This window comes from Ursus arctos, chromosome X (genome assembly GCF_023065955.2).
Source record: "Ursus arctos isolate Adak ecotype North America chromosome X, UrsArc2.0, whole genome shotgun sequence".
NCBI lineage: Eukaryota > Metazoa > Chordata > Mammalia > Carnivora > Ursidae > Ursus > Ursus arctos.
Genome location: NC_079873.1, coordinates 73210860 through 73225640, shown reverse-complemented (window position 1 = coordinate 73225640; position 14781 = coordinate 73210860). Strand labels below are relative to the sequence as shown.

At 35.7% G+C, this 14781-nt stretch overlaps 1 long non-coding RNA gene across 3 annotated transcripts in view; it reads left to right on the top strand.

Annotated features, from left to right (window-relative positions):
* LOC113244286 (uncharacterized) overlaps positions 1 to 10824 on the top strand; it is a 28076-nt gene extending 17252 nt beyond the window's left edge. Inside the window, exons 3-4 of one of the 3 annotated variants that reach the window (XR_008959683.1) lie at positions 3662 to 3757; positions 10298 to 10824. This is a non-coding gene — a long non-coding RNA (uncharacterized LOC113244286). Of the gene's footprint in view, positions 1 to 3661 lie in introns of all 3 variants that reach the window. The other 2 variants (XR_003312353.4, XR_007188339.2) reach the window with 2 other exon arrangements.
* Positions 10825 to 14781: the final 3957 nt, after the last annotated feature.

The following is a 14781-nucleotide window of genomic DNA, read 5'->3' as shown; positions in this document are numbered from 1 at the left end:
CTGCTTAAATATTTATTTTTAATTGGGTTGATAGTTTTCTCATTATTGAGTTTTGAGGTTCTTTTTCTATTCCGGATGCAAGTCCTTTATCAAATACATGCTTTGCAAATATTTTCTCCCAATCTGTGATTTGTTTTCTCATTGTCATAGCAGTATCTTTGAAAAGCAGAGGTTTTTAATTCTACTGAAGTCCAATTTACTGATTTTTATTTTATGGACTCTACATGGTATAACATCTAAGAAATCTTTGCCTAACCCAGTTCACAAAATTTTTCTCCCATGTTTTCTTCTTGTATATTTTTAGGTGTTATATTTAGGTCTGTGATCTCCTTTGAGTTAAATTTTGTAATGATGAAAGCTATGGATTGAAAATCTGGTTTTTTGTTTGTTTGTTTGTTTTTCTGTATGGACATCTGATTGTTCCACTACAAATAATTGAAAAAAAAAACTATCTTCTATCCACCTTGCACTTTTCTCCATCTCATACCTTTGTAAAAGGTCAGTTGCCCATGTATGCATGGGTTTATTTCTGGACTATTTATATCCTATTTTATTCATCTATTTGTCTATCTTAAGTCAATATCACACTGCTTTGTTTGTTTTGTTTACTTTTTAGTGATTAGGAAAAATTTATTTATTCTGCACACACCAAAAAGACAGTTTGCAAACTAGAAACATTCAAACCAAAACATGGAATGAGGTTCAGGGGGACAGGTATATTGTTATAAAGCAGCTAATATAATGAGAAAGCAGTGACTGTTTATTTTTCATAGTGATCGGTTTTAATATTAGAACTTTCAGGGGCACCTGGGTGGCTCAGTCGGTTAAGCGTCTGCTCTCAGCTCAGGTCATAATCCCAGGTCCTGGGATGGAGCTCAGCATTAGGCTCCTTGCTCAGCAGGGAGCCTGCTTCTCCCTCTCCCTCTGCTCCTCTCTGCCCTGCTTGTGCTCTCTCTCTCTTTCTCTCTCAAATAAATAAAATCTTTTAAAAAAAATAGAACTTTCATAAAAGGGAATTGATCAATGGTTATCTCATATCAATCTTGGGAAACAGTCCCAGTTTTGCTTATGATTTCCAGAGGCATAAGAAAGAAATGAACTTTGTCGAGTTAGACTTCCAAAATAAACTAAATTAAGCTTTGCTTGTATGACTAAACTGGTTTTATCTGCTCAGGCAATTTTCAGGCCTGGTCTCCATTTCTTTCTTAACATCCTTTAAGAACCTAACTTTGATAAAACTTGTTGCTTGAAAAAGGAACACTTTGTAATAAATATCATTGTAGCTTGGTACTAACAACTTTTTTTTAAACTTTTTTAAAAACTTAAAATCAACTAATTAGCATATAGTGTATTATAAGTATCAGAGGTAGAGTTTAGTGATTCATCAGTTGCATATAACACCCAGTGTTCATTCCATCAAGTGCTCTCCTTTATTACCCATAACAGCTATCCCATTCCCAACCCACCTCCCCTCCAACAACTCTCAGTTTGTTTCCTGTATTTAAGAGCCTCTTATGGTTTGTCTCCCTCTCTGATTTCGTATTATTTTATTTTTCCATCCCTTCCCCTATGTTCATCTGTTTTGTTTCTTAACTTCCACATATAAGTGAAATCATATGATATTTGTCTTTCTCTGACTGATATTTCACTTAGCATAATACCCTCTAGTTCCATCCATGTCATTGCAAATGGTATGATTTCATTTTTTTTGATGGCTGAGTAACATTCCATTCTGTATATATACCACTTCTTTATCCATTCATCTGTCAGTGGACATCTGGGTTCTGTCCATATTTTGGCTATTGTGGACATTGCTGCAATAAACATTGGGGTGCATATGCCCCTTCAAATCGCTGTGTTTGTATCCTTTGGATAAATACCAAGTAGTGCAATTGCTGGGTGGTAAGGTAGCTCTATTTTTAAGTTTTTGAGGAAACTCCATACTGTTCTCCAGAGTGGCTATACCAGCTTGCATTCCCACCAACAGTGTAAGAGGGTACCCCTTTCTCCACAACCTTGCCAACATCTGTTATTTCCTGACTTGTTAATTTTAGCCATTCTGACTGTACGAGGTGGTATCTCATTGTGTTTTTGATTTGTATTTCCCTGATGCTGAATGATGCTGAGCATTTTTTCATGTGTCTGTTGGCCATTTGTATGTCTTTTTAGAGAAATATCTGTTCATGGCTTCTGCCCATTTCTTGGATGGATTATTTGTTCTTTGGGTGTTGACTTTGATAAATTCTTTAGAGATTTTGGATAATAGCCTTTTATCTGATAAGACATTTGCAAATATCTTCTCCCATTCCACAGGTTGCCTTTTAGTTTTGTTACTTGTTTCCTTTGCTGTACAAAAGCTTTTTCATCCTGATGAAGTATCAATAGTTAATTTTTGCTTTTATATCTCTTGCTTTTGAAGATATGTCTAAGTTGCTCCAGCCGAGGTCAAAGAGGTTGTTGCCTGTGTTCTCCTATAGGATTTTGATGGATTCCTGTCTCACATTTAGGTCTTTCATCCATTTTGAGTTTATTTTTGTGTACAGTGTAATAAAATGGTCCAGGCTCATTCTTCTGCATGTGGCTGTCCAATTTTCCAAGCACCGATTGTTGAAGAGACTGTCTTTTTTCCATTGGATATTCTTTCCTGCTTTGCCCAAGATTAGTTGACCATAGAGTTGAAGGTCCATTTCTGGATTCTCTATTCTGTTCCATTGATCTATGTGTCTGTTTTTATGTCAGTACCATACTGTTCGATGATTACAGCTTTGTAATGCAGCTTGAAGTCTGGAATTGTGATGCCACCAGCTTTGGTTTTCTTTTTCAATATTCCTTTGGCTATTTGGGGTCTTTTATGGTTCCATGCATATTTTAGGATTATTTGTTCCTAGTCTGTGAAAAATATTCATGGTATTTTGAAAAGGAATTGCACTGAATTGTAGATTGATTTGGGTAGCATAGACATTTTAACAGTATTTGTTCTTCCAGTCCATGAGCATTGACTGTTTTTCCATTTCTCTGTGTCTTCCTCAGTTTCTTTCATAAGTGTTCTATAGTTTTTAGAGTACAGATCCTTTACCTCTTTCATTAGGTTTATTCCTAATTATCTTATCATTTTTGATGCAATTGTAAATGGCATCAATTCCTTGATTTCTCTTTCTTCTCTCTCATTATTAGTGTATATGCGACTGACTTCCGTGCATTGTTTTTATATCCTGCCACTTTGCTGAATTCCTATATGAGTTCTAGCAGTTTTGAGGGAGTCTTTTGGGTTTTCAATATGTCATCTGCAAAGAGTGAAAGTTTTACTACTACTTTGCTAATTTAGATGCCTTTTATTTCTTTTTGTTGTCTGATTGCTGAGGCTAGGACTTCCAGTACTATTTTGAACAACAGTGGTGAAAGTGAACATCCCTGTCATGTTCCTGACCTTAGGAGAAAAGCTTTCAGTTTTTCCCCATTCATGATGATATTCACTGTGGGTTTTTCGTGTATGGCTTTTATGATATTGTGGTATGTTCCCACTATCCCTACACTGCATAGAGTTTTAATCAAGAAAGGATGCTATATTTTGTCAAATGCTTTTACTGCACCTATTTATTGAGAGGCTGATATGGTTCTTATCCTTTTACTAATGTGGTCTATCGCATTGATCGATTTGCAGATGTTGAACCACCCTTGCAGCCCAGGAATAAATCCCACTTGGTCATGGTGAATAATCCTTTTAATGTACTGTTGGATCCTATTGGTTAGTATCTTGGTGAGTATTTTGGCATCCACATTTATCAGGGGTATTGGTCTGTAATTCTCCTTTTTGATGGGATCTTTGTCTGGTTTTGAGATCAAGGTAATGCTAGCTTCATAGAATGAGTTTGGATGTTTTCCTTCTATTTCTATTTTTTTGAAATGATTTCAGCAGAATAGGTAGTAATTCTTTAAATATTTGGTAGAATTCTGGGAGGCCATCTGGGTTTGGACTCTTGTTTGTTGGGAGATTTTTGATTACTGCTACAATTTCTTTGCTGGTTATGGGTCTGTTCATGTTTTCTATTTCTTCCTGTTTCAGTTTTGATAGTTTATATGTTTCTAGGAATGCATCCATTTCTTCCAGATTGCCTAATTTGTTGGCATATACTTGCTTATAATATGTTCTTAAAACTCTTTGCATTTCCTTGGTCTTGGTTGTAATATTTCATCTTTCATTCATGATTTTATTAATTTGGGTCCTTTCTCTTTTCTTTTTGATAAGTCTGGCTAGGGGTTTATCGATCTTATTAAGTCTTTCAGAGAACCAGCTCCTAATTTCATTTATCTGTTCTAATGTTCTTTTGATATCTACTTCATTGATTTCTGCTCTAATCTTTATTAGTTCTCTTCTCCTGCTGGATTTAGGCTTTATTTGCTCTTCTTTTTCCAGCTCCTTTAGGTGTAAGGTTCGGTTGTGTATTTGAGACTTTTTTATTTCTTGAAAAAGGATTATATTGCTATATACTTCCCTCTTAGGACCGCCATTGCTGCATCCCAAAGGTTCTGAACTGTCATGTTTTCATTTTCACTTGTTTCCCTGATTTTTTTAAATTCTTCTTTAATTTCGTGGTTGACCCATTCATTCCTTATTAGGATGCTCTTTAATCTCCATGTATTTGTGTTCCTTCCAAATTTTCTCTTGTGATTGGGTTCAAGTTTCAAAGCATTGTGGTCTGAAAATATGCAGGGAATAATCCCAGTCTTTTGGTATTAGTTGAGACCTGATTTGTGACCCAGTATGTGATCTATTCTGGAGAATGTTCCATGTGCACTCAAGAAGAATGTGTATTATGTTGCTTTAGGATGGAATGCTCTGAATATATCTGTGAAGTCCATCTGATCCAGTGTGTCATTCAAAGCCGTTGTTTTCTTGTTGATCTTCTGCTTAAAATATCTGTCCATTGGTGTGAGTGGGGTGTTAAAGTCCCCCTCCTATGATTGTATTGTTATCAATGTGTTTCTTTAATTTTGTTATTAATTGCTTAATATAATTGGCTGTTCCCCAGTTAGGGGCATAAATATTTACAATTGTTAGATTTTCCTTTTGGGTAGACCCTTTTATTATATATAACGTCCTTCTTCATCTCTTATATGGATGGCTACCCCAGCTTTCTTTTGATGTCCATTAGCATGTTAAATGGTTCTCCACCCCCTCAACTTTCAATCTGGAGGTGTCTTTGGGTCTAAAATGAGGCTCTGTAAAGAGCATATTGGTAGGTGTTGTTTTTTTTATCCATTCTGATACCCTGTGTCATTTATTCGAGCATTTAGTCCATTTGCATTCTGAGTAATTATTAAAAGAAATGAATTTAGTGCCATTGTATTACCTGTGAGGTTGCTGTTCTTGTAGATTGTCTCTGTTCCTTTCTGGTCTTTGTTAACTTTTGAGCTCTCTGTTTGCTCAAAGGATCCCCTTTAATATTTCTTGCAGGGCCAGTTTAGTGACCACAAATTCTTTTAGTTTTTGTTTGTCCTGGGAATTCTTTATCTTTCCTTCTATTCTGAATGACAGCCTTGTTGGAAAAAGTATTCTTGGCTTCATGTTTTTCTCATTTAGCACCTTGAATATAACATGCCAGTCATTTCTGGCCTGCCAGGTTTATGGACAGGTCTGCTGCCAGCCTTATGATTCTACCCTTGTAAGTTAAGGACCTCTTGTCCCGAGCTGCTTTAGGGATTTTCTCTTTACCTCTGAAATTTGCAAGCTTCACTACTATATGTAGCGGTACTGACCTATTTTTATTGATTTTTAGGGGAGTTCTCTGTGCCTTCTGGACTTGAGTGCCTCTTTCATTCCCCAGATTAGGGATGTTGTCAGCTATAATTTGTTCAAATAAACTTTCTGTGTGTCTCTCTCTCTCTCCCTCCCCTCTTCCTCCTCCTCCTCCTCTTCTTCTGGGACCCCTATTATATTAATATTATTTCACTTTATGGTATGTATGATCTCTCAAATCCTCCCTTAGTGATCCAGTAGTTGTTTTTCTCTCTTTTTCTCAGATTCCTTATTCTTCATCATTTAGTCTTCTGTATCGCTGACTCTCTCTTCTGCCTCACTTATCCTAGCAGTTAGAGCCTCCATTTTTACTGCATCTCAGTAATAGCCTTCTTAATTTTGGCCTGATTATATTTTAGTTCTTTTGTTTCTCCAGTGTGGTATTCTCTAGTGTCTTCTGTGCTTTTTCAAGCCCAGCTATATCTTTATAATCATTGTTTTGAATTATAGTTCAGATATCGTACGTATATCCATATTGATTAAATTCCTGGCAGTGAGTACTGCCTCCTGTTCTTTCTTTTGGGGTGAGTTTCTCCACCTCATCATTATGTCTAGAAAAGAATAGATGAAAGAGAGAGAAAAGACAAAAATAGAACACTACCACCAGAAGAGACAAACAATGCAAATCAGAGGAAAACAGAAACAAAGAAAAAAAGAGAAAGAAAAAAATCAAATAAGAAGTAAAACAGTCAAAACAATAAACTGGATCCTGGGTGTATTTTGGTCTGTTTGTTAGAAGAAACTAGATCCCAAAATAGGAAGGAATGAAAAAATTATATATATATAATAAAACAATAATATATAATATATATATAATAAAACAAAACTTAAAGACTGAAGAATAATAAAAAAAACATGAATGCTACGTACTATTTTCCATAAGAGCTGAAGTTTTGCAGTTCTCTATGATCGGTAAACTTGGTATTAGCCAAATGTTCCTGCTGGTCTTCTGGAGAAGGGGCCTCTTGCCCTGATTCTCAGGTGTCTTTGTCCAGGTGAAATTGCAACCCTCTTGCCAGGGGGCTGGGCTCAGTGTAAGCAGCTCCAGATTGCACTGCATGGCACTGTTTTGCTCCCTGAAGGCTTTCAGCACTGGTTGGGGGGATGAAAATGGTGACACTACAATCTCTAGCCCCAGAGGTGAAAGCCCCCCACTACTCTTCAGTAAGCCCTCACAGAACAGCAGTCAATCACTCTTGTCCCCCTAGTTTCCATCAGAACTCTGTATTCACCCAGCCTGTGATTGATGGTTTTTATCTCAGGCATGCAGACCCGTTTTGAGTCTCCAAACTTTACAGACTCCTATGGCACAGACCTGCACTGTTCCACCTGGGGGAGGAGGGGGTTCTTGCCCCACTTCTGCCTTTTGCTGGGCCCCTGCCCAGAGAGTTGTCACCCAGTCATGCAGCAGTTCATGGTTTAGGGCAACTCCAAGCAGAAAGCCGGCGCCTAGACTCCCTGTGTACAGCTGGCTTCCTTGATCTGACGCTTGGGAACTCTGCTGCACTGAGCCATCCCCATTCTTTTTGTGACCCCAGGGATCCTGTGACCACACTGTCCCACCTGGGAGTCTACTCCACTTTGCCACTGAGCACCTTCAGGTAGGGACTTCCCCCACCAGAGCAAACTTCTAAAAGTTCTGATTTTGCACTCCGCTACTTATACTATTTTCCAGTAGCCAGCTTAAGGAAGAGTCCTCCCCCCGCCATGGTTTATCTTCAGATATATTGCCTCGGGTTCATGTCTCCACACCTCCTACCTTGCAAAAAATGGTCACTTTTCTATTTGTAGAATTGTAGCGATTCTTTTCTCAGATCTCTGGTTGATTTCCCAGATGTTTAGAATGATTTGGTAACTATCTAGTTGCATTCCAGGGACCAGATGAAATTAGGGTCCCCTACTCCTCCACCATCTTAACTTCTCCCCAACAACTTTTTTAAAGAGTTGTTCAGTACTAGAAGTTTCCCTTGGGAGATGGTAAACAACTTGTCACCAAAGTTAGACTAGATAACCTGTCAGCAATGCTATCAAAGGGATTCCTGATTTGTGTGGTGGCAATACCACACTGTTTTGATTACTGTCACTTTATAAAAGTATTTAAATTAGTGTTAGCCTTGTAACTTTGTTCTTTTCTTTTGCAGTTTATTGCATTTTTATATGAATTTTAGAATCAGCTTGTAAATTTCTTTTTAAAAAAAGCTCACTGGGGCTTTGTAGGAATGCATTGTTTCTATGGGTCAATTTGGGAACAATTAGCATCATTATAAAACAGACTTTCAATCTATGAAAAAGGTATATATCTCTATTTATTAAAATTTTTTCTAACTTCTCTCAGTAATGGTTTCTGTTTTCATTTAAAGGTTTCACTTCTTTTGTCATATCTATTCCTAAATAGTTCATAATTTTGATACTATTGTAAATGGTATTTTAAAAATGTTAGTTTTCCATAGTTTATTGCTAATATATAGAAATACAATTGATTTTCGTATATTGGTCTTACATTTTACAACTTTGTTAAATTCATTTATGAGTTGTTGTAGCTTTTTTGGTAGATTCTATTGGATTTTCAACATAGACAATCATGTCTTCTGCAAATAAAGACAGTTTTACTTCTTTGCAATTAGATGTATTTCATTTCTCTTTAATGCTGGATAGCACAAGCTAGAATCACTAGTAATTATGTTGAATAGAAGTGGCAAGAATTATTGTAGTTATTCAACTTCTTGATTTCAAAATTTAGGAGAAAGGTATAGTAATCAGGACCGTGTGGTTCTCTCAAAAATAAATCCAAAATAAACCAATCATTTATGGTCAATTGATTTTTGACAAGAGAAATATTCAACGGGAAAATAATAGTCTTTTCAACAAATGGTGTTGAGTCAGCGTATACACATGAAAAACAATTAAGTTGGATCTCTACCTCACATCATATACAAAAATTAACTCAAAAATGGATCAAAGACCTAAATGGGAAAACTAAATCTATAAAACTCTTAGGAGAAAACAGAGGTGTAAATATTCCTGACTTCGGTTTCTTATATATAAAACACCAAAGGCAAGCGACCAAAAAAAAAAAAACCCAGATAAATTGAACTTCATTAAAATTAAATACTTTTGTGCTTCAGAGGATACCATCAAGAAAGTGGAAAGATAGCCCACAGAAAATATTAAGGGTCTAGAATTTAGAATATATAAAGAACTCTAACAACTCAACAATAAAGACAAATAATCCAATGTAAAAAAAAGAGCAAAAGATTTATATGAACATTTCTCAAAAGAAGATATGAAAATGGCCGATAGGCACGTAAAAATATGTTCAATATTGGCCATTAAGGAAATGCAAATCAAAGACACAATGAGATATCACTTCACTCTCACTATCATGGCTATAATTGAGAAGACAGGAAATAAGTGTTGGCAAGGATGTAAAGATATTTGAACCCTTTCTTATGGGAATATAAAATGGTGCAGCTGCTTTGGGCAACAGTTTGGCAGTTTTTTAAAAAGTTAAATATAGAATTGCCATATGACTCAGCAATTTCACTCTTAGTTATATAACCAAGAGTATAGAAACTATATGTCCTCACAAAAACTTATATGTGAATATTTATGCCACCATTATTCATAATAGTCAAAAGATTTAAACAACCCAAATGTCCATCAACTTATGAATGGATAAATAAAATGTATTATATCCATACAAGGGTATTATTCAGCCAAAAAATTAAACTGATTCATGTTATAACATGGATGAGCCTTGAAAACATTATGGTAAGTGAAAGAAGCCTATCACAGAAGGGTCACATATTATGTGATTCCATTTACATGAAATGTCCGGAATAGGCAAATCCAGAGAGACAAAAGTAACTTAGTGGATCCCAGGGGTTTGAAGGAGGGGGAATGAGGAATGACTAATGATTATGAGGTTTATTTTTCAGATGATAGAAAATGTTCAGGCATTATAAAATGGTGATGGTTGCACAACTTTGTGAATATACTCATAACCACTGAATTGTTTACTTTGAAAGGGTTATGGTATGTGAAATATCTCAATTAAAAAATAATTTTATATGGTGAACAGCCATAGAAAACAGAGATATTGTTTCCCTCCAGAGATTGCTGTCCATTATAAATGATAAACTCAAGATTCCCCTCCTATAATGTACCCTACTGCATGGTATCTTCTAGTCCTCTTTCAGTAAACCTGTGGGAATTGGGGCTCAGGGAACTGGTACAAATACTGATATCCTAGCAACTGCTATTGCTGGTGTTACTAAACTATTCTTTGACTCTGACCCTGGAGATTTGTGTCTTCTGCCAGCATCTATGAAACTGGCCAACTAACTTGTTAACTTGTAAATAGAGTAAAATTTATATGTTGAAGTCCCTAGTATCTCAGAATATGACTTTATTTGATGATAGGGTCTTTAAAGAGGTAAATAAGCTAAAATGAGGTCAGTAGGATATGCTTTAATCCAATATGACTCATGTTCTTATAAGAAAAGTTTAGGACAGAGACATACAGAGGAAGACCATGTGAAGATACAGGAAAAAGATGGCCATCTGCAAGCTGAGGAGAGAGGCCTGAGAAGAAACCAACCCTGCCAATACTTCAGTCTGAGACTTCCAACCTCCAGAATTGGAAGAAAATAAATTTCCATTTAAGCCACCCAGTCTGTTGTACTTTGTTATGACAGCCCTAGCAACTAATATAATAACTAAAAGATTGTTTTGGTAAGTATGGAACTTAAAAAAGGTCTCATAGTCCTATGGGAATTTTTATATACACTACATTAGAGCCTCTTTTGTACAGAAAATATAACTTTACTGTGGCCCAATATTTATTTATTTTTTCTCTGGTATCTTTCCTTTACAAATATTTGCATGCACACTGACAATTCTATATTCTGTCTCTCCTATCTCTAGGTCTCATGGTTCTTTTTTTTACAACATAATTCCTCAGCTCTTGGGTAGAATCATAACAGAAGTGACAGTTTATTCCTTCATCACATCCTGTACTTTCTAAAGCATCTTCTAACATCTATATGACTATCAAGTAGATATCATATAGAAATGTATTACAGAGAAATGTATCTTAGAAACTTATGAATGATAAATAGAATTCGTAGATATACAAAGAGAAGAGTTATTCTCTTATGAAATCTTATTCTTCATGTTTAATTTTGGAATCAGAATTGACTTAATTTTATCACATGGTCTTTTCAAATGAAGCAGTTTGTTTTATGATCTGATTTTTTTCTAGAAACATTTCAAAGAATGAATAGAAGTATTCATAGCTTTTCTCAAAACAAAGTAATATGTTACAATCTTTTGAAGCTAGATAGTGTATTTCTAGCAAGATATACCCAGTTCTGGAGAGCCATGTAGATAGCTGCTTTGACAAAGTAACAAAACCCATTTGCTGATTTCTCAGAAGAATAGTATTTCTAGCAATAGTAGAATATTCATAGGCAATCATAGTTTAAGAGTACATCCCTGGGATTCCCTAAAGGCACAAATGAATTCTCAAGAGTAATCCTTTTCACTACGTACTTCAAATAATATATTCCCAAACATATAGTTATCTTTTTTATGAAGACATAGAAACATTTTCTGACTGAACAATAGACAATGACTTAATTGAGATTTCCTCTTTTTAGGATAAAAATTATGGAAAATAAGGAAATTTTTATCCCTGGAATTATTGAGTAAATGAAAAACTAAACATTTAGTGACTCCAGGTAAGATGAATTCACTAGGAGAAGCTGACTATAAAATTCCAGATAACCAGCTAAAAAGTGAAAACAAAATTAGGGGAATTCATGGGTGTGTTGTTGTTGTTTTAATGAATACATTCAATCAACAAAATCAGTTGTTGATTTCTTTCTCATCAAGGTGCCTGTATGTTCTTCCTGGTTGACTTGGGACCAGCTCAAAGGAAAACTGCTCTGCTCTTAGTCTTATCTGGTTCATTTTTCCTTCTAAGTATAGAAAAACAGATTGAGTGAATTATACTCTTACAAAACTTCTGTGTTCCCCATTTTCCCACTAGGTGTTCCTGCTAAAACTAGCAAGAAGAGAGTAGCAACTTGAAGATCACAATTCTTTGACCTTATCCATTCTACTTCAGCTGAAAATTCCCATGGTCATATCATAGTTTGTACAAAATGTTGTATGCAAACCCTCTGCTTCAGAATCACTTAGAGAACTTGCTTAAAGTGCAGATTCCTCAGCGCCTCCCTCCCCAATGATTCTGATTCAGTAGGTCTAAGGTGAAACTTAATAATATGCATTTTTACAAAGTCCCTATGTGATTCTCTTCCAAGTAAATTGTTTACCACACTTTGAGGAACACTGCTTTAGACATGAGTGTGTCAAGGTGGGGGAATAGTTAAAAGACTTCTCATTTAAAGTCCTCTGCTTTCCTTGTAAAGTAGACGAGTTTGTCTGTTTTTCTGCCCCTCATCCCATTGGCACACTTTGATATATTCTTCAATATCTAAACCAAAGTAAAACCTTTTATGATAATTTCCCCCACCCAGTTGATCAATCTTATTTTGAGTCACTAGGGTATCCCATACATGTTTTTATTATGGTACTCATCACACACAGTAACAACTATCTCTGTCTCCTTAAATCTTGGTGTTCCTTAGGGTTTTGTTTTTGTCTTCCTCTTTCCTTACTCTTTACACATTCCCTGGGCAATATTATCCATGCCATGGCTTTAAATATCACCCATAAAACTGATGACTTTCAAATCTGTACCTCAAGCCCACATCTCTCTCCTAATCTCCAGATCTATAATTCCAGTGGTCTATTGGATATCTCTACTTGATTGCTTAAAGTATCCCATATCTCAATGTCAGGAACTGAATTTATTTTCTTCCTGTGTCCCCAGTCCCTTTCCCAAATCTATTCATCTTCTTCTATTCTAAGTGGCACCACCATGTACTCAGTTGAAGCCACAAACTGAACAGTAATTCTATAGTCCTTCCCGTCTTCTTCCTTCATTCAATACTGTCAGATCTTCTACTGAGATATTTCTCAAATCTCTATTCTCCACTCCCCCACTGTTATTGCATTGGACAAAAGCTAGTTTATTATAGTATATGGTAGTTTATGATACAGCCAAGACTAAATGAAGATATTACTTGGGAAAAGGCAAATAGTCATACATATTAATTCTTCAAAAATCTTCTATGTTTATTTCATTGCTAAAGATGTTAAAGGGATAATTAGAAGTAGAGAGTAGTTATGTTAGCCAGATCCTCATCTTTCACAGCACAGAGTAAATATATAATGTCTAATAATATGCCAAAAATTAATAAATCAAGAAATGGGAGAGCAATATGTTAAAAACACCACCAAGATACAACCAGCCAAATCCAGAATGTGGAAATTTCTTGGCACAAGTGACCTGGATTATTATTATTTTTTAATAGTAATACTTTATTTTATTTTTAAAGATTTTATTTATTTATTTGACAGAGAGACAGCCAGCGAGAGAGGGAACACAAGCTGGGGGAGTGGGAGAGGAAGAAGCAGGCTCCCAGCAGAGCAGGGAGCCCAATACGGGGCTCAATCCCATTACCCCGGGATCACGCCCTGAGCCAAAGGCAGATGCTTAACAACTGAGCCACCCAGGTGCCCCTGACCTGGATTATTATTACAAAAAAATGACATAGAAAATTGATAAGGGGACTGTTCCAGATTATTGGAGATTTAAGAAACATGGCAACATAATGCAATGTGCCTATTTTGTCTGTATCTTAAACAAAAAATATTTGGGGGAAATTTGAACACAGATTGAGTACCATATGCTAGTGAGTAATTATGACAAAGGTATTGGGATTATGTTTTCAAAAGTTTCCTCATCTGCTAGAGATACATACCAAATATTTATGGGTGAAAAGATCTGTCGAAGATTTGCTTTAAAATACTCCAGATCAAATCATATACAAAGATTAACTCAAATTAAATCATAGACTAAATGTAAAAACCTGAAACTATAAAAATGCTAGAAGGAAACAGGAAAAAAATATTTAAAATCTTGGGTTTTGCAAAGATTTCTTAGAAATGATACCCAAAACACAGTATATGAAAGAACAAATTGATAAATTGGACTTCATCAATATTAAAATTTTCTGCTATTCAAAAGATACTGTTAGGAGAATAAAAGGACAAACCAAAAACTGGGGAAAATCTTTACAAACCATATATTTGATAAAGGATTGTATACAGAATATATTAAGAACTCCTAAAATTCAGTAATGAATAAACTAACAACCCAATAATAAAATGGGTATGAGGAAAGAGTTAACACAGCAGGTCTTATTGCTCACTCCTCACACATCTCCAAGAGAGCTTGGAGACATCTGATCATTATACAACCTCTGGGAATGTTGTATTTGATGGTTCTTTCTGTTAACGATTGAAGATTTTATTGTATACACCTGGAGCAAAGGATCATGTTATACTGTCTTGTAAGAATTGCTTTTCACAAACATCAAGACTGATGATGTGCACATGATTTCATCGTTGGGGTCCTGAGTTTTGGTTATCATAGCTAGTTGCATATCGAGATATACCTATGTGTGCAGCCCTCCATAAAAGCCTTGGACTCTGAAACTTGAATGTGCTTCCCTGTACATAGAGTCTTCACATATGTCCCTGCACTTCACAGGAAAAGCATATCCTGTGTGACTCCAGGTGGGAAGGGTCGTGGAAACTTGTGTCTAATCACTCTGGACTCCACGCAATGGATATCTTGTTCCTGTTGCTCTTGCTCTATATACTTCTTTGTAAGAAATGTTAGCCATGAGTAAAACCTGTTGTGAGTCTTGTGAATCCTTCTGTTAAATTAGCATACTTGAAGGTGGCCTTGAGACCCCTGAGACAATAGGAAAAGAATTTGAACAGAAACGTCACTCAGGAACATATAAGGGTGGCTAAAAAGTACATGAAAATTTTCTTAATAACATTAC